This window comes from Myotis yumanensis, unplaced genomic scaffold (genome assembly GCF_028538775.1).
Source record: "Myotis yumanensis isolate MYYU_CA2020_CCGP unplaced genomic scaffold, mMyoYum1.0.hap1 SCAF_3, whole genome shotgun sequence".
NCBI lineage: Eukaryota > Metazoa > Chordata > Mammalia > Chiroptera > Vespertilionidae > Myotis > Myotis yumanensis.
Genome location: NW_027223754.1, coordinates 6,729,047 through 6,748,796, shown reverse-complemented (window position 1 = coordinate 6,748,796; position 19,750 = coordinate 6,729,047). Strand labels below are relative to the sequence as shown.

The window sequence follows — 19,750 nt, the reverse complement described above, 5'->3', positions numbered from 1 at the left end:
CAGCGAACGTACCTCAATCAGATTGAGGACGTTTTCAGCAAAGTCCAGCTTAGGAGTGCCCTAATTAAGTTAATAACAACGTACCTACCTATACAGTTCAAGTTAAAATTTTGGCTCTCAAAAGAAATTTCAATCGTTGTACTGTTGATATTTGGCTCTGTTGACTAATGAGTTTGCCGACCACTGTCCTAGGACCTTTCTCCTCTTCTTAGCAGCCTTCATGACAGTGTGTGTCCCCTCTCCTTTCCCCATCCTGCACTTCATCCATCCTGCCCTGTGGTCCACGGTGGATGTGGCAGGTGGGAGCCCAGTGTTTACCCACAGAAGCCGTGGCCCGGAACTCAGAGCTGAGAAAATGAAGACCATAGGATTTTCTTCTTGTTACAACTGTGGGTTAAACAGGAGTTTGTGCGTATCCCTCCAAACGAAGGGACTGAGAGGAAACACCTTCTGAGTTCCAAGCTGACATTTAAAATACAGATTCACTTAAATTAGGGGTTGCCTTGATTTGAGAGCTTTACATAGTTTCTGATCATCAAATTTACACCACTGCCAAAACCGGTTTGGCTCAGTGGATAGAGCGTCAGCCTGCGGACTGAAAGGTCCCAGGTTTGATTCCGGTCAAGGGCATGTACCTTGGTTGTGGGCACATCCCCAGTAGGAGATGTGCAGGAGGCAGCTGATCGATGTTTCTCTCTCATCGATGTTTCTAACTCTCTATCTCTCTCCCTTCCTCTCTGTAAAAAATCAATAAAATATATTTAAAAAATATTTACACCACAGCATTCATGTATGATTGCCATTATTTAATTAGCAATCACTTAGGAGATCAGGATAGCCAGAGAGGTGACTTTAAGGGCACAAAACGAGTTCTTATAGAATACAAAAAAAGGCCATCCATTTTAAAGACGACCATACCCAGGGGATAAGTCCATATTCAATTCTTCCCAAACTTTCATAATTCTATTACTTATTTCTAAAAATGGCCCAGTCCCAGCTGGATGTTTTGTAATTAAAAAACTCAAATTTATCAGAACTTTTTCAAATGTCCTGGGATATCAGACACAACAGAAGAAAAAACATTACTAAAATCAGTCCTTTATACTTATGTGATAAAGACAAGAAAGATAGCTATTGTATTTGCTCTAAGGCAGATGACATGACTTAACGAAACGCTGGTACAATAATTAGTGAGACTAGGTACCTCTCTACCGATACCTACACGTCCACAGTCAGATTTCTCAAGTTCCCTGGGTCGTGATTTCCTCATGGCCCTAGAATCGTGTAATTATTTTGAACTTCCTCACATGCAGTATGAATTAGGTGAATTGAAAACGTGGCAATTAATGCTTTACTTTTATTTTATTCCTGTAAAGTCATGAGACTGGGGTATACGGTAGCCGAGCTTAATACTAAAAAAACAGCCAAAACTCCTGCTGTCTGCTTACTCTGGTTTGAAGAACTCGTTTGTGCAGAAACTCAAATGCTTATCAACGACATTCACGAATAAAAACTGCTGATTAGAAACAGGGCTTCCAGGGAGATGCACACAAATAAGCTTAATGTTTTTTAAAAATCAGCTGATGACCCTTCTGGTTATATATTTAAAAAATCCTAAAGTCATATCATCATCGTTGATTTACTGATCTTTGCTTTAAATCACTTATTTTAGACATCTATATTGAGATTAGTTTTTTAACCTCAAAATAATTGGCCAATAATTCAAAACATAGATGAATGACTATTACTGAAAACAAAGGAGATAAAATGTTAATAGGTTAATTAAAACACACGTGCACAAGCACACAGGCACACTCACACACACTCACACACACTCACACACACACACTCACACACACAGGATCTTTTTGTTTTCAATTTGCTTAAAGGCTCCTGGGAAATAACTAAAGAACGGTGGGCACGAAGCCCAATGGAGCACTAAAGGGGGACCTATTAAAATTAACATGTCAGGTCGGGTGATTTATTCCTAAACAAATCTACACGACCGAGAAAGCAGTTCATGAAAAGGGGGTGTTTTATGTGCATCATCGGGGCGTGCCGCAGGTGCGGACCAGGAACCCGGTCTGACCAGCCAGAGTACGCTGGAAAGGAGGGACGCTGTGTCTCCGTGTAAATGGAAGTGCATCTCTGGGATCTCACCGTCCAAGCCACGCCCCTTTTCAAGGTCCTTTCGGTCATTACTTGGGATTCTGAGGTCCGAGCCGACCCACACCAGGCTGTTGGCGGCAGAGCCCAGGTTAGCCCCACAGCTCTGACCTCTGACATCACGTCCTGACGCTGCCCACGGAAGGCGGAACTCTGACCTCCGTCAAATACACCGGGATCCTAATTCCGTAGGAAGACAGGTTAACAAAGTGACTTGTGCTTTTAATAGAAGTGTGAGAGGTCACAGGTCTGATTCCCAGTCAGGGCACATGCCTGGGTTGTGGGGGGTATGCAGGAAGCAGCCCATCGATATGATGTTTCTCTCTCACTGATGTTTCTCTCTCTCTCCCTCTCCTTCCTTTCCTTCTAAAAAAAATCAATAAAAGTGTGAGAAACTGGGTGTTTAATGAATAAATGGTGGTAAACCTTTTTATATGCCTTGTATTTGCTGCCTCTGAGCTTGCAACATTGTTAAATGTTTTTCCCCTAATATAAATTTAATGACTATTAATATTATTAGGAATTTAAGTTTTGTAGGTCAGATTATCACCCCTTCCTCCCCTTCCTGTGCAACCTGCACAATGAGAGGAAAGCCCTGGTCCCCTGCCTTCCTCTGAGCTTCAAGGGCAAGTGAAAGGGGCATAAATCCACACAGCAGAGAAGTACACTGAGCGAGGAGCCCCCACCCAGTTCTTCCAGCCCGTCATGTTCCAACTGCTCTGGTGGATGAATATTCTGTAGTAAGCTTCAGACAGAAACGTTCACACAGTAATAAAAATACTTATTTTAGAAATCTGTCAAATATTTTTTAAAACTAGTATGATTTACTTAAAATTAATTATACTGAGCGGAGTGGGAGTAAAAGGGAGGGAAATGGGAGACATCTGTAATAGTGTCAACAATTAAAAAACACTTTAAAAAACAGAACCAATTATAACTGTGAATGGTATTATATAAACAAGTAAGGAAGAGAAAGGTTTGCAACTTAAAATAATCGCCCCTCCTCCCCAAGCAGTACCTGGACTGACATTAAGGAGCCGTGAGCACGTCACACCTGGGGAGAGGGTGGGCTCTGGAAGGAAGGCAGAGCTGCGGGCCCACCGTCCTCAGGCAGTAGAAGCGCCCCAGCGGCTGGAGAGAGAGCCGACTGGTGATCCAGAAACATACGTGGGTCTTCTCTTACGTCTGAAGGAGAGGCCGCGTCGATGAACACTGCAAAGTATCTGACCGGTGGCAACCTCCTGGTTCTGAACGCCTTCCCGTTCCCCACCCCCCACTCCCAGGAAGGTACAGACCCTAACAACACCCTGTGAGATTGGATACTGACAGGGCGCATGTTCATAGAGGCTTAGACCATATTCCAATGATCGTATTTCACCACTGCACCCTCCTGACCAGAAGCAGAGCACCAGCAGCTGCAGTGAGCACACCCCGCTCCCCCGGCTGCGGCCTCCCGGGCCCACTTCTCTGTCAGGGCCTTTCCCACGTCTGAGCGACCAACAGCTGCTCAGGACAGGACCGCGCCATCCCTCCCTGGATATAACACGTTGGACTTCGGTGCAGCCTTTATCGTCTTGAGAGATGATGACAAGCCTCTGAAATCCCTGACCTAGACACCTCTTCATTCTCACCAAGAAACAGCTCAGGTGTTCATGAAAACACAGTTGGTTTTACAAAGCTATTTTCTATAATGAATAACATAAACTGATGAACAAAAACAGATCCAGAGACAGAGCAGCATCGATCAGACCCTCAAACCTCAGAGGGAAGGTAGGGGAGGGTGGGGAGAAGGGGGAGAGATCACCAAAGGACTTATATGCAAGCATATAGGCCTAACCAATGACACAGACACCAGGGGGGTGAGGGCCTGAGTCGGGGGGGGGGGGGGTAACATGGGGATAAGGACACATATGTAATAACTTAATCAATAAAGAAATTTAAAAAATAAAATTAAATAAAAAGCTATTTTCTGGTATCGCCGGATATTTCAATTTTGCAACTTAAATGGAAAGCCAAGGGTAACTGTGTGAGTAAATGCCAAATAAGCACTGTTCATAATTGTAAAATTTCTTTATCAGGCAACTTACTTTTCTCATTAAAAAAGTTTATAGGTTTAAAACTTAGAAGGAACTTGAGACCCCACACCATACGCACATGACGCCTATCAGACCTCCTGACCACAGCGGCTCTGCTGCAGGCATTACCTGCGGGAGGAAGTCTTGAGAGTGTGACTCTGTTAAGTAATCTGTAAAGTTGCTGATAGCGGTTACAATGGCCATCGTATGAGGATCGGAGAGAAACGATGCTTCAGGGACTGCAGACAGTTCTTTCTGGCCTGGTCAGGGGTCCGGGGTGAGCGCATGTCACCGCTGGGGCTGCTCTCAATTACTCCTGTTCACCTGGCTCCTATGGGCATCCTGCTGGTAACGGTGGATTTCGGGGTTTTGATCGGGCATCTTGGTAGCCAGGTAATTTAATGTGTTCTCACCTAATTTTCACAAGAACCCCGGGGGTGGGGGGGGGGGGGGTCAGAGTCTCTTGAAGCACAGGATTCATCAGGAGTGACCTGGGATCTCAGTGCAGGCTTGAATTCCCATGGATTCCAGGAAGCAGTGGGGGGTTGGGGGGGATGAATCAGGGGTTCTGAGCAGCCACCTGGAGCAAGGCGGTGGGTCTCCACCTGGTTCTGGACAAGTGGCGGCACCACCCAGGAACCTGTTAGAAGTGCAGTTCTTGGGCCCCGCTCCAGGCTGAGACAAGCTGGGGGCGGGGAGGGGGGACAGGGCCCGGAGACCCCGCTCTAACAAGCCCGCCAGGGGTTTCTAATGCCAAAGCATGAGAACCGCTGGCTGAAGTACAAACTCCATCCTGCCTACAGAGCACTCTGCATTGGTTTTATAGTCAAGGAACCATATGCAAAACATGTTAGTTTTCCAGGATGGGGAGGGAGATGGGGAGGGGAAAATTGCTAATAGAACCCTTCCTTTTTAAAAAATATCTGTATTGATTTCAGAGAGGAAGGGAGAGGGAGGGAGAGAGAGAGAGAGAGAAACATCAATGGGGAGAGAGAATCATTGATCGGCTGCCTCCTGCACACCCCACACTGGGGATCGAGCCACAACCCAGGCATGTGCCCTGACCAGGAATCGAACCATGATCTCCTGGCTCACAGGTCGACACTCAACCACTGAGCCACACCACTTGTGGCTGCAAATAACTTCTTTCTAGGGCACTGGCTCCTCTTCGGAGCCTCTGGGAGACTGTGAGAATGCCTGTCTCCCCAAATACCTTAACGACATGACCACAGAAACCCTGTCTCTAAAATATGCTTACGGACCTTCAGAAACTAAAACCTAGTTAATTCAGGGACCAAACATGCAAAGAATTAACACAGGCAGGTAATCCTGAGCACTGGGTAGAGGACGAGCTTATTCAAAAAGCTTCTAATTCAACAAACAAAAAATGCAAATATATTCACCTTACCTACATACAAAATGATGTTCACTGGTGATGAGGCTATGGGTAGACAATAAAAACTAATACCACGTGCCATTATGATTCACAGAATCTCTCTGCGAGCACATATGTCTCTGAAACCGTCTTTCTCTAGCATGGGAAGCCTGACACGTTTTCACTCTGCAATTTTAGAGCTTCTGAAGTTCCAAAGCAGCGCCTTGTAGAACTACAGTCACTGCCACGAATGCCGGCAGCCTGGCTCCTATTTTAGTACTTTTAATTCATTCTGAGATGAAATGAATTGTAAAATTCTCTCTAAAAAGTTTTACGTCGCAAAAGTTATAGTAATATCAGGACTACTTTGAATCACAGATGAATATTTCATCTTGTGGAGAAACTCATTATTTCACGAGAGCAGTTATTTCCAGCTTTTCTCCCTTCAACTGTGAGGGAAACATCTGTAACTCTAAAAGTTAATGATTCCCTGACAATTATAAATGTTTATAAATGTGTGGCAATTTCTTGGTCTATTTAAGAACACTTATTCCTTAATATTTTATTAATCATAGTAAGAGCCTCTGTTACACTTAATGAATAACACTTTTTTTTCCAGGAAAGAAAGTATAACAAAATAGTTACACAAGTAAGAGATATTTGGGTTAAAGTACTCCCCAAAAAGTGGAATAGCAATTGCTATTCCACTAAAATACAGCAATATATTGACAACAGGTGCAGTGAAAACAGAGTGAAATTCTTACTGAGTAAAATCCAGACGGTATTAGTGCGTCACCTATAACTTTTGCTATGGTTTCAAACAATAATTCCCTCTATGTGGCACTTTCAAGGTGGTTTCACAGAACCGGATGGAATAACACTTTGAATTGTTTTAATTTTGCTTTTACTTTGAAAAATAATAAAGTCATTATTTAAATTCAGAAGACTATTGCTTTGAGAGGGAGAAAACCCTTAAACACTTCATTATTTATTTCAACTATTATAAAAAATATATATATCAGTGATCCTTTACCAACAAAATTAACTTTAACTGGATGCTTGTAACTCCTCAAGAACTTGAATTAAAAGACAGACTTGAAGGTTGGGTAGCAGGGGCCAAGCTGCCCTGTGCAGACAAAGGTGTCTTGAGTACAGGGGGTCTGAGAGAGGAGGAAGCTGAAAGAGAAAACGGCAAACAACAGAACACATAGTCTCTGACCTTGGGCTTGCCATCCCCCAAAAGCGGTAGAGTAAAGCATTTAACCAATTACATGTGGGTGTGAACGCAACCGCAGAGGAGGTGGTCGTGAGCATACAAGGTCCTGTACAATTATTTCTTGGAAGAAATGAGTTAAGAAGCTAAGACAAGAGATGACGAGGAGGAAAGAGCTTTGCTCACAGAAATGGCCTGCATGCTAGCTCAGCATGTCACTATTAGCTGTGGAAATTCAAAAAAGTCACCGGATCTTTTTAGATCCTGTGTGTCCTCATTCATTCAATTCCACAAGGGTTCCCTGAGCAGTGCCAAGGCCCAGGCACTGTCCTAGGCTCTTCGGATACTAAAGTGAACAGAAGCGCCTGCCTCAGGGAAGCTTTCACTGAAAAAACTGCCACATTTAAGACATTTAGGCCCAGCTGGCCTGGCTTAGTGGTTGAGCACAGACCTATGAACCAGGAGGTTACGGTTCAATTCCAGGCCAGGACACATGCTCGGGTTGTGGGCTTGATCCCCAGTAGGTGGCCTGCAGGAGGCAGCTGATCAATGATTCGGTCATCATTGATGTTTTTCTCTCTTTCTCTCTCTCTTCCTTCCCCCCTGAAATCAATAAAATCTATTTAGAAAAAAAAAATAGAAATTTAGAGAAAGTCATGAAGTGAAAATTAGAGTACGAAAAGCCCACTATTGGTTTCCTACTTCTATCTCCCTTTAATAATTCATCTACCGGAGAGGTCTTCCCCCAAACACATTCTACGTTACTGTGTTCTATGCCGAATCCCCAGTGGGTCCGAAAGGAACATCTCTGCCCTTTTATCTGAGACTAGAGGCCCGATGCACGAAATCTGTGCACGGGAGGAGGGGTCCCTCAGCTCGGCCTGCACCCTCTCACAATCCAGGACCCCTCGAGGGATGTCCGACTGCCAGTTTGCGGGATTGGGCCTAAACCGGCAGTCGGACATCCCTCTCGCAATCTGGGGCCACTGGCTCCTAACCGCTCACCTCCCTGTCTGATCACCCCTAACCGCCTCTGCCTGCCTGCCCCTAACCACTCTGCCTGCCTGATGCCCCTGCTTGCCTGCCTGCCTGATCGCCCCTAACCACTCTGCCTGCCTGCCTAATCTCCCCTGACCACTCTGCCTGTCTGCCTGATCGCCCCTAACCACTCGCCTGCCTGCCTGAATGCCCCTAATTGCCTCTGCCTCAGCCCTCGCCACCGCGGCTTTGTCAGGAATGACATCCAGAAGGTCATTCGGCTGTCTGGTCTAATTAGCATATTACACTTTTATTATTATAGATTCAAGGTCCTCCATGTCCCAGCTTCAACCAACTTTTCTAGCTGCTACCTTCCAAAACTCTTTCATGAACCTCCTGATCCAAGTTGACTATTTGACATTCTCACAAATATACTACACACATACCGAACTTTATTTAAAACCTTGCTATGTGCCTCCCTCACCCAGCCTGACTTATGTCTGCCACTTGTCCATAACCTTATCCCTTCTTCTACCAGGCCTGATACTTTCTGGGTATTATTTTCTGAGCAGGAGAGGGAGAAACACCAAGCTGACCCCAAGAAAGAAACATTTTGCTGTTTTGAATTGAAGAAGAAAGTTAAAAACGGGAAGCTAGTAAGGAGGATGTTATAAAATATAACCACCCTTACATTATAATAGGTATTTCCAAAAACAGCTGGTTTGTCGACTCTGCAGTTTATGATTACTGATTCAGTATATTCACAAATGGGAAGAAATGAGTCTAAATCAGCGATGTTCAACCGCTGTGTTGCATGAATTTTTAAAACATGCAATAGTTGAGTATTTACTCAGGGGGGCTGACCTCTCTTCCCTTAGTTTGTCAAATAAAAAAAATGACAACAGCCAACACACAATAGCCATCTGGTGTGCATGAATCAAAATTATATACACATATATATGTATGTATGTATATGTACACATATTTTTTGAATTTTTTGTCAGATCAGTAAAAAAAAAAAATCTAATATATTTTTTGGTGTGTCTCAGATTTCCAGTAATTAGTTTGTATGTGTCATGAGTTGAAAAAGGTTGAAAATCACTGGTCTAAATGAACTCAAAATTATATGATTATAAATAGGACTAAAGCGCATTTCATATCATAGAATTATATACTTGATACCTATATAGTTTTACCAACCATGTCACCCCAATAAATTTAATTTAAAAAATAGAAAAAGAAGAAAAAAGGAAGAGCTTTCCAGGTGGCACAGTACTTTTGTGAATAATTTTTTTTAAATTTATAAAATGAATTTCCTCAAGAAATTAGTGAATTCCTGAATTACTCTTTAGTTAAATATTCTATATTGAGTTTTAATTTTGTAAACAGAAAAACACACACACTTTTCTACAGTAATCATGACTAAGTAAAACTTAAACTCACTGATTCCTGGGTTATGTAATATCTTAAAAAGAAATAGGGTTCAACACTAAGACTTTCACGGAAATATATAAAATGGGTGTCATTTAAGTGAAGTTGGGGTTGTGTGATCAATAGCTTGCATAGGACGGTATCATCAATGGTTGTTGAGTTTAGTTCTCTTGATCGAAGAGGAATAAAACGTTATTTTATGAGAGAGAGATAAAGGCCACTCCACTCCTCCGGTCTCTCTCCTTTTTCCTCTCCGCCCTGGGCAGCCACACAACCACTAAATGTGCTAGGCGTGTGCCCTTCCCAGCATACAACCTTAGCATGTTAGCCTGGAGGAAAAGCAGGCTTATTTTCGCGGCAGATGTATATTTTGGCAATCAGAATCAGGCTCTCAGACACCGACATTATATCAGATGATTAACTAAATCCTGCAAAAAAAAAAAAAAAAAGAGTGGGGCACGAATAACAAAAGAATTCTCCTAAACACAGCAGTCTAATACAGAGAGAATTTTATTCTGGGTGAATGTAAGAAAGGAAGAAATAATTTGATATGTTGTCTCAGATATGCCTTTCTGAAATCCTAATGATTTGATGACAACCTATTGTTTGATCAGAGCCTAGAACTAGTATTTCTGTCTCTTAGGGTGTCCAGTTCCACACGGCAGATTAATACAATCTCCCCGCGGTCGCCTGCAAGGAGGCACCTCATTAGGGTCTGAGGTACACCCTGGGCCTTCTGAGGTAGATACCTTGTTATTGCTAATTGAGGTATTCCTGCAAACGGGGTCTGGAAAGATGGTCTGTAAAACACACACAAGGAGATGTTTTGTTTTGTTTTGAAATATATTTTTATTGATTTCAGAGAGGAAGGGAGAGAGAGAGAGATATAGAAATATCAATGATGAGAGAGAATCATTGATCAGCTGTCTCCTGCATGGCCCCTACTGGGGATTGAGCCCCACCCAGGCATGTGCCCTTGACAGGAATCAAACCCAGGACCCTTCAGTCTGCAGGCCGACTCTCTATCCACTGAGCCAAGCCGGCAAGGGCAAGGAGATGTTTTTTACATGAAAAGATACTATCAACTTTCAAATACACTTTGAAAATCTTTAATAGTTAATTCTATGCACGTTCTGCCTCACTGAAGGTGGAAAGATACTGTAAGTTCATAATTCCAATGCTTAGCTCATGAGAAACTGAGGCACTACTGAAATAAATGAATATTATTAATCAGCATTTTAATAAACTAGATGTTCATACTGATACCTGAGCATGAAAGTAAAAGAATCTGTTTCAATTTATGAAAACCCTGGCGCCTGGAATCCATATTCCTAACTGGAAGCATAAACGTAAAGATTGAGCGTAGCTTTCTGTAAGAAATGTAATATGCATGAAATTTAAATAGACTTTAAGGAAATCAAACATGTTATCATGTACTCACAGACCTGAGCAGTTTGAAAAAGGCTAAGAATCCTTACAAATAAACAACTGTACATTAAAGACAACTATCAAGTTTGTGTTTCTAAATTGCATCATTCTGCCCACCCAGGACACCATTTGGGTTCAGTCCTAAAGCTTGACCTGTGCAAGGGGCCATAATGCAATGTCACTCAACTCCTAAAAGCACCAGAATTCACCCAGGTGAGTATTACTGCCTTCGGAGTGGCCATCTCAGGAGTTACTTGCCTTTTACAGTTGACACAGTCATTTCTCAATATAACAGGGACGTTTCTCTTTTGAAAAAGCCTCAAAGAGTATCTTTAACTGTGGTAAATATGCTCGCTCTCTCTCTCTCTCTCTCTCTCTCTGAGTACAGATCTAATTTTCTCAAATAGCCAACTGCTGGTTAGGAGAGCCTGTGAGGGAAGGTAAACAATGAAACCAGCTAAATTGGTGTTTGATCAAGATGAGACATGCCTATGTAACATCAACTATTTTTATCTGTGTCTTGCCAATCAACTTGATTTTAAAAGAGTGGCTTCGAAAGAGTTTTGATGAAGGTAAAGATGGAACATGGGGATAGTAATAATTATTCATGATGAAGAATAATCATCTATTCAGGATGAGGACAACCAAAGACCAAACGTAGCAAGCATGCATAGTCCATAGTCCATGAACCACTTCCTTGGATGCTGGCGAGCAATGGTGTTCCTACCTACTGTTCCTCTGCAGGGGGCGCTCTCCCTTCTTATTCCTTAGGCAACTGAATCAACCAAAAGCCAGCACAGAACCTGGACTTCTCTAGCCAATGACACCTTCTTCATTGGCAAACACACTCACAGAAGCAGCAGGACATGCACATAAGAATAAGCTAGCCCAGTAGCACAAAATGTAAAAAGTTATCATATAGTTCACTGTGCAGGCTTGTCTTATTACCATTTTTAGTTTGATTCTTTTCCCCAACAATCTTGAATCAACTAAAGATATTTTAGAGAACCTCTACAGGAGCCTATATTGTTTTATTTTATGTTTTAATATTTATCTTTATTGTTGAAAATATTACAAATGTCCCCCTTTTTGCCCCATTGACCCCTTTGAGCCTGCACCTGCTTCCCCCACCCCCACCCTCACCCCCACTCCCACCCCTGCCTCAGGCTCCACCACACTATTGTCTGTGTCCATGGGTTATGCATATGTGCATATAAATTCTTTGGTTAATCTCTTCCCACCCACCCACCCAGCCCCACCTTCCCTCTGAGATTCCTCAGTCTGCTCCATGCTTCTATGTCTGGTTCTATCTTGTTCATCAGTTTATTTTGTTCTTCAGATTCCACAGATGAGTGAGATCCCGTGACGCTGTCTCTCTCTGACTGTGATCTGGCTTCCTCCTCTCCTCTTACAGCTACAACTGAAAGCAGAGTGACTTTCCCAAGGTCATACCACCAGCTAATAGTTTAGATGCAAATTTACTGAACTTCCTAAGCAGAAGTTCTCAGCAGACCAGAACTATAAAAAAACACACACACACACAAACAACCCACAAGCCCACCAATAGATCAGCCTTGGGCACAAAGGAGTAAACATGATTTATCATTTTACCAGGTTCAATAAATACCATTCTGATGTGTTAATAGCCTTTAGTAGTGAAGGCATTAGCCATCAATTAAATAAACAAACCATTAAATAGGGAAGAGATGTGTCAATAAAGGCATAATCTACTAATTTTCTAATCAATGCTGCTAGTCATTGCTGGATATCGGCCAGGGAGTGGACGTCACCCATGCCACATAGAACCTATGGCACAGATAATCCTTCATGAACACGCCTCACTACAAACAAACCTGCAGACAGTGAAAAACAGAGGACATTAGCAGACACATACTTCCTCAAAAAGTAATGTTGGTCAGCATTCACTCTGAACAGAGGTGTATGGAAATATTTGTAACATTCAGTGGTTCCAATATTTATGGAAGGTTGTATATTAGCATATTTCTATTCTACAACAGTAAAGGGAACTTACATGCAAAGCAAAATTAGGGTTCAAGTGAAAGCAAAGCTATTTGACAGGTAAAGAGGAGGCAGAATTCAGTAAAGAAGGCTATCAATTTCAGATTAGGCCCGACATTCCTTTGTGCTTTAGTAGTTGAATAGCCTTATACAAAATATTTCATCTCCTTTAACCTCAGTTTTCTCATCTATGACATAGGGTCCAAGAATCTTTACTTCAAAAACCACCTGCTACATATGAGGAGTTTTAACATGTCATAATCATTATTTTTTTAATGTATTTTTATTGATTTCAGAGAAAAGGGGAGAGGGAGAGAGAAACATCAGTGATGACAGAGAATCATTGGCTGCCTCTTGCACGCTCCAGGACCCAGCTCACAACCTGGGCATGAGCCCTGATCGGGAATCGAACTGTGACCTCCTGGTTCACAGGTTGATGCTCAACCACTGAGCCACCACGGCCGGGCATCATCGTTATTTTTAATGCAAAGATTGACCTGAAACTCAGGGGCTTGGGGTCCTTACTTCTTAAGGGAGAGGTGTGGCCTTCCCAGCCATTCCCAGTGGAGACAGAAGTAGGTCTTGGGTATGTGCTCTACCTCTAACTAGCAACTGCCTGAACTCTTCCTAGCCTCGGTTTCCCCATCTTTACAACGGAGGTATAAGAATATGGAACTCCATGAGTTGTTCTGAACTCAAGCTGAAATAATGCTTATAGAAAGGTTTTAGAGCTGAGACTAGTACTCAGCACATACCTAGTAAATGTTAGCTGTTGCTTCTCCACCTGTAAATTGTGTCGTCTGGATTAGATCAGGTGACCTTGAAGACCCTTCTCAGTTCTGAAAATCTCTAATTCTATTCACTTCCATAGGAGAAGTTAGTAAAATTGGTGTTTAAATTTTTTGAGTTTGTTGAAGGTCAGGAAAGATGAGGCAAGAGAGTAGAAGTGTGGAGGGTTTGTTATGGCTGTTCTGTCCTAACAATCCTCCCCTGTAATCTCTTAGTAGCCAAAACACTGAAGGTCTACTAATTCTTGCTCCAAATTATCATACAAAAGGTATATCTTCCCTACTTTCGTCACCCGAGAAAGTCTTATTAGATATAATGTTTACCAGTTTTAAAAAATTAGAAAAAAATACTCAAAAATACCAATGTGTTTAAATTTCAAATGTATCTATGCATACAGCTTTAGCCTATTTTTTTCTGACTCAAATTTAGTGTTATGACTCCTTGAACTACTGGCTTCTTTTAAAAGCCCTTCATTGTAGAAATTAACGTTTTGCTTCGCCTAAACCCCTGAGCACCTAATTGGAACTCAGCTACCCCAAAATCTCACCAGACAAGAAATGCAAAGAAATGGAGGTATTAGGTCAAAGCAGTGATTCTCAACCTTCCTAATGCTGTGACCCTTTAATAAAGTTCCTCATGTTGTGGTGACCCCCAACCATAACATTATTTTCGTTGCTACTCCATAACTCTAATTTTGCTACTGTTATGAATCGTAATGTAAATATCTGATATGCAGGATGTATTTTCATTGTTACAAATTGAACATAATTAAAGCATAGTGATTAATCACAAAACCAATATGTAATTATATATGTGTTTTCCGATAGTCTTAGGCGACCCCTGTGAAAGGGTCGTTCGACCCCCAAAGGGGTCGCGGCCCACAGGTTGAGAACCGCTGGGTCAAAGAGCCTTCTGAGAGACCGAAACGAGTAACGCTCATACCATCAGCCCGGAGAACAGCCTTTGCCCAGAACCTTTCATTCCTACCAAGATCACAACCACCATCACCAAATGACCAGCTGCTGGGTGATCAACAGCCACAGGAGGTGAAGGCGGACAGCGCGAGGGAGGAGAATGCAGCGCTCACCTTGGAACGTATACCTGTGCGTGTCACTGGACATGCTCACAAGCAGGGAGTGTGCGGGGAGTGTGACATTGGGAACCCACATAGCACTACACTGAGGTCACCCTTTCACCATCTGATACTGTGTAACCTCACATTCACTTAACCTCTCTCAGTAACAACCTTTCCATCAGCAAAATGGAGAGATCCCTTCGGGAAGGAATGTTGTGAGAACAAAGACAGTGGTGCATATAAAACATGTTGCCTAGTGCAGGGCTCAGAGATGACAGGTAACAGTACTGCTAGACTGTCCGAGGGGCCTTTGATGGGGAGCACTTACTCAACAGCTCCTGAGTAAGTTATTCTATTGTGGCGCAGAGCGAAATAACTGATGTTCATGACCACGATTGTCTATTAGCAATTACATGTACTCATTCGATAAGCACTCAACAAACACCACCGAACAAGTTATTTTCTCAGCATGGGGATTCGTACTGGTACCTAGAGGTGAGTAAGACCCCACTGTGACCCCACAGGACTCGCCCCCTAGTGGGGGAGCGAGAACTGTGCACAGTGACTATTGGATACACGCTGAGAGCTGCAGGGGCAGATGCACCTGGCGCCATGGAGGACCCGAGGTGCAGCCAGCGCCCCCCAGGGCCATGGGTGAAGACTTTGAAGAAGAACCCGAGCAAGCAGGCCCTTGAAAGATGGGTGAGAGGCTGGGAAGGGGGCCAGAGGCACTCACCAAGCATGGGGTGTGTGGGGGGAAAGGTATCATCCCAAAGGAGAAACGGGATAGGGGTGCGATCGTGAAGGTTCTGGGAAAACATACTAAGGAGTTCGGACGTCACCCAAAGAGCGCCATGAAGATTTCAGGCAGTGAGGTGCCAGGCTCAGGACTGTGATGGCAAATGACAACGAGGATGGTGGTGTGGAGGCTGGGCAGAGGCAGGGACACCAGGTGAGAGGCTGATGAAACAGTCCAGGGGCGAGAGGAACAGAGCCTGAACTTAGGCCCCGAAGGAGGGAGCAGAGGAAGGGGCGGTGAGGGCGAGAATAACTCATTTTAAACATATTTCAATTACATTTTAAAAAAAATCCTCACCTGAGGATATGTCTTTATTTTCAGAGAGACAGAAAGGGGGTGGGGGGGGGGGGGGGAAGAAACATTGACTGGTTGCCTCCCACAAGCACCCTGACCAGGAATTGAAACCCGAAACCTTTTGGTGTATGGGAGGATGCTCCAACCTACTGAACCACCCAGCCAGGGCCAATTACATTTTTATTTTGGTAAATAAAAAGTTCTTAAAGGAATACATCCTTTGTAATCGAGAAAACGTGGCTCTCCCGATGGAACCATTTTTGGTGATCTTGAGTTCCTTAGATTGCAGCGTTACATAGTTCATAGCGTGATGAGAGGGTGATAGCTCTGAGGAAGTTTAAAATAATAATTTAGGTATTTTGATAATGGGCCAAGTTTTTTCTTTCTTATGATAAGATTGGTATTTAGTTCTGGTTAATTGTAATAAACGTTTCACTAAAAATCTAAACTCCAATCGGTAATGTTTAAACCCTTTACATAGGAAAATCTTGTATGCAGTGCTTAATTGTTTTAACTGGAGTTTTCCAAAGGTTAGATCTTGTACTGTGTTTAGTAAAACTCTTCCTATTATTAAACAATACTTGTTCAAATATTTAAACAAAACTTCCATTTTAATGGAGCTGATATAAAATGCATCACAAGGAAAATATTGGCCATAAAGCGAAGAAATATACACTACAAATCTTTCGGTTTTGTTTGAACATTTTAGGGGAAGTGATTACTAAAACAGCAGCCACAGAACTACTAAAGCTTGAACCACCTTCAGGTAAACATACTCAGGCACGTGTGAGCAGTATTCCCACTGCTCAAACTGAGATGTGCAAGTCTCTCCTCCAAATAGCTTAAAAACCATCTGAAAAGCAGCAGAATTGTCCCCTCTTTGCAAAGAGACTAATCGTCATCATGAAGCGATTCTTAAAAGCAAGAACAGAATGGTCAGCCAGGCTGATCCCCTTAATTTTTAATGAAGGGTTATCTCCAAACAGATCAATGCATGAAATAAACTCATGAAGGAAAATCTATCATTAGAAAGAAACTAATTGTAATGTTCACCTCCACGCTGATGATCTACAATCAGAGGGCATATCTGAGAACAGAAAGGAAGAACTGTGACAAAGTGGCATGTGAAAATCTGTCGGTGCTCCAACAAGCCAGGGTGGCTGCCATAAAACAGCCAAATGGCTTTTCCCACCTCCTTCAAGGTCACGTTCCTGATGAAGCGCTCACTGCGATGAGAATGCACTTAACCACTTTCCCTGCATCTGACCTGACCTCACAAATCCAAACGGCCCTGTTTGACTACCCAGACCTCTCAGCGTTTCCCTGGACAAAGATAATTAAGGAGAAGCACTGCCCTCATTATCCCAGGAATTGAAAGACAAATAAACTTTTAAGAGCACAGCCAGGTGTCTACCTCACTAAGGTACCACGTTTAAGCAGGAGGTAAAATCGAACCACGGTTAGGTAATTATAAAAGATTAACCGTGTTAAACGTGCTATGTGTGGCCACTTTGTCTTATTTAAAAGAAAACAGTTGCGGGGACATGTCACAGGTCTCGGGACAGAAGGCCCTCCCTCCGCCTTCGGGAAATGGTTTCACAAGGGGCTGTGCAGAGACAACCATGAAACGCATTCACTGAAACTCCCACACTGCATTTCGATTTTTAAAAATTTGAGGTTGATATGTATAAATAGGAAAAATGGATGTGTTTTTCTGCATCAGCGCTAGATTAGTCATTTTGGTATGCTCTAGAAGCCATCTGCCTTGTAAATGAATAAAACAACGTGTTTATGTGAAATAGTATTTAATAGGAAGAGCGGGGAATAATCATACTTGAGAGAGAAGCTCTTTTTCTCTGAACTACTATCATCCATGGTTTCCCAAGTCTAACTATTTTTAGACGTGAAGTGCCCTCAAATAATCTGTGTGCTTTTCAATTGTTAATCTCCCCTTGAGAAATGAATTTACCATCAGTAACGTCTATGGCATGCACTGTTTCTAGGATACTGAAGAACGATTAATTTTCATCCTATTGTGAAAATTAAGAGCAAATATTTAAACACACAGGATTTGTAACTTAATAGCTAGGTTTATAACTAAAATAAAAACACCCATTTTAAAACAACTGGTTTCTTAAATATTAAAAGATATGCCATAGAAAATAAATATAATCAAATACCTTCTATACATCAAATTGTTATTCTCTTTGGAAAATACTAATTTTGAGATCTCAGAAAACAAACAATACATTTCTAATACATAATCTCTAAACTGAGATTTCAGTTTAAGAGACCTTACACAAATATTACATAATTTTTCATTTTATAGACAAGACTACAAGAGTCATACAAACTTCGTTCATTTTAAATTACATATTACTGGAAAAATTGATGATAGCAAACAAGTTGATAAATCTGAATAAATATAACAAATTTCTAATGTAAAATATCTTTTGAAATAATTTTCGCTTTAAAATATTCAACGTTTGAGGATATGGAATTGCTTCATGTATCATCACAGCCAAAATAGCATTTAGAATTGATAACTTCGTATTGATAATTATATGCTTTTAGAATTTTCCAGATCAATGTAATATAGCAATAATCTTGCTAATAACCCTAGTCTACACCTTTGGGACTTCTCTTGCTCCTCCCTCCTACTCCGCTAACAGTCATGGGCCTGCAACTCCTTTCTCTGTGGCAAAGTCCCCCATCTGCAGGTGTGACTGCTGTCCCAGGAGCCAAGAACCAGGTCATGGGAAATCTAGCTTTTTAAACATCTAATTGTTGTGATTTAGGTTTTAGCCATAACTATTTAAAAGTTCTGGTCTAACCCAGAAGAGTACATAGATAACTGTATGGTAAAAAAAATAAATAAGTAAGTAAATAAATAAATAAATAAAATTAACAAACAGCCCAGGCTGGGTAGCTCAGTTGGTTAGGGCACTGTCCCCATTCACCAAGGTTGTGGGTTCGATCCCAGGTTAGGGTACATACAATGAACGCATAGATGAGTGGAACAATAATCTTTCTCTCTTCCTTCCTCTCGCTCTCTAAAATCAATTTTTAAAAAATAGTACTGTCCCTAATTCACTTTCTCACTTCCACATACCACTCTATTTCCTTCATGGTACCAAATTCACAAGGTCCACACATGCTTAGGGAAGAATACTGTTTCTCAGGTGCTCAGTGCTAAAGCACTCATATCTACGGTGAGAGAATAATTACCACTCAGCTGCAAACCGCAAAGACATGTGTGTATGTATGTGTATATGTACATATACTTGCACAGACACAGTAGTCAGAAATGCACAGGAAAGCAGTAGGATACCATGTCAGTATAAAATTTAAACTTTCCTAAAGTGAGGGAAAGTTGTATTTTTAAAAAATGACTCTTCTGGTCAAAAATTTCAAACGAATACACTGCCCTTGAACACTTGCGTTTAGATTGTTAGAAAGGTGGTTTGTGAGAAATCTTTATCCACAATTGTTTAAAGTCTGGCAAACAAAATGCATTATAAGGAGACTGATGTTCCAGAGCCCAATCTCTTAATTGCTGATCAGAGCTGAAAACAGATCTTTTTTTCCTGCACTCATTGAGTGAGTCTTGTTAAACCTTTTGAAATGCACTTTAGAAAATGCAAGAATACAGCACAGAACAGGTTCTGTAATTTGGGTCATTTTCTGTTACTTGCAGTAGTGACGGGTGCTTAGCAACGCGGTGTTGGTGGCCCTTTTAAGGAAATGAATACCTGGAATACAGCATTTTAATCTATTTTCTGGCATTAATTACCAAGATCACCGTGTTTAGACAGAGCCTCCTTCGGCACCTCCCTACATTATGAGAGCAAGGAGTCCCGTGATAAATTGAACATATTATCTCAGATGACAGAAGGCCCTGTGCACTGCACTCCCTCACCAAGTAAAAAAAAATGTCAGGACGTGGCAACAGCAAATAGGAGCCACAGAAGGGTTCGTGTTTAAGTGTTTAGAGGTGGCTCTTACACTGGAAACCGGCGTCAGGCATCTACAAGGATCCATGTTACGTTGCTTCTCTTTCACTAAATCTTTGCGGAGAACTACATTTTGCCCAGCCACACATGAGGCC

The 19,750-nt window shown here is 42.1% G+C and overlaps 1 protein-coding gene across 10 annotated transcripts in view; it reads right to left on the bottom strand.

The window, feature by feature from the left end:
* TENM3 (teneurin transmembrane protein 3) overlaps positions 1-19,750 on the bottom strand; it is a 670,243-nt gene that overhangs the window by 290,902 nt on the left and 359,591 nt on the right. The window lies entirely within an intron of this gene.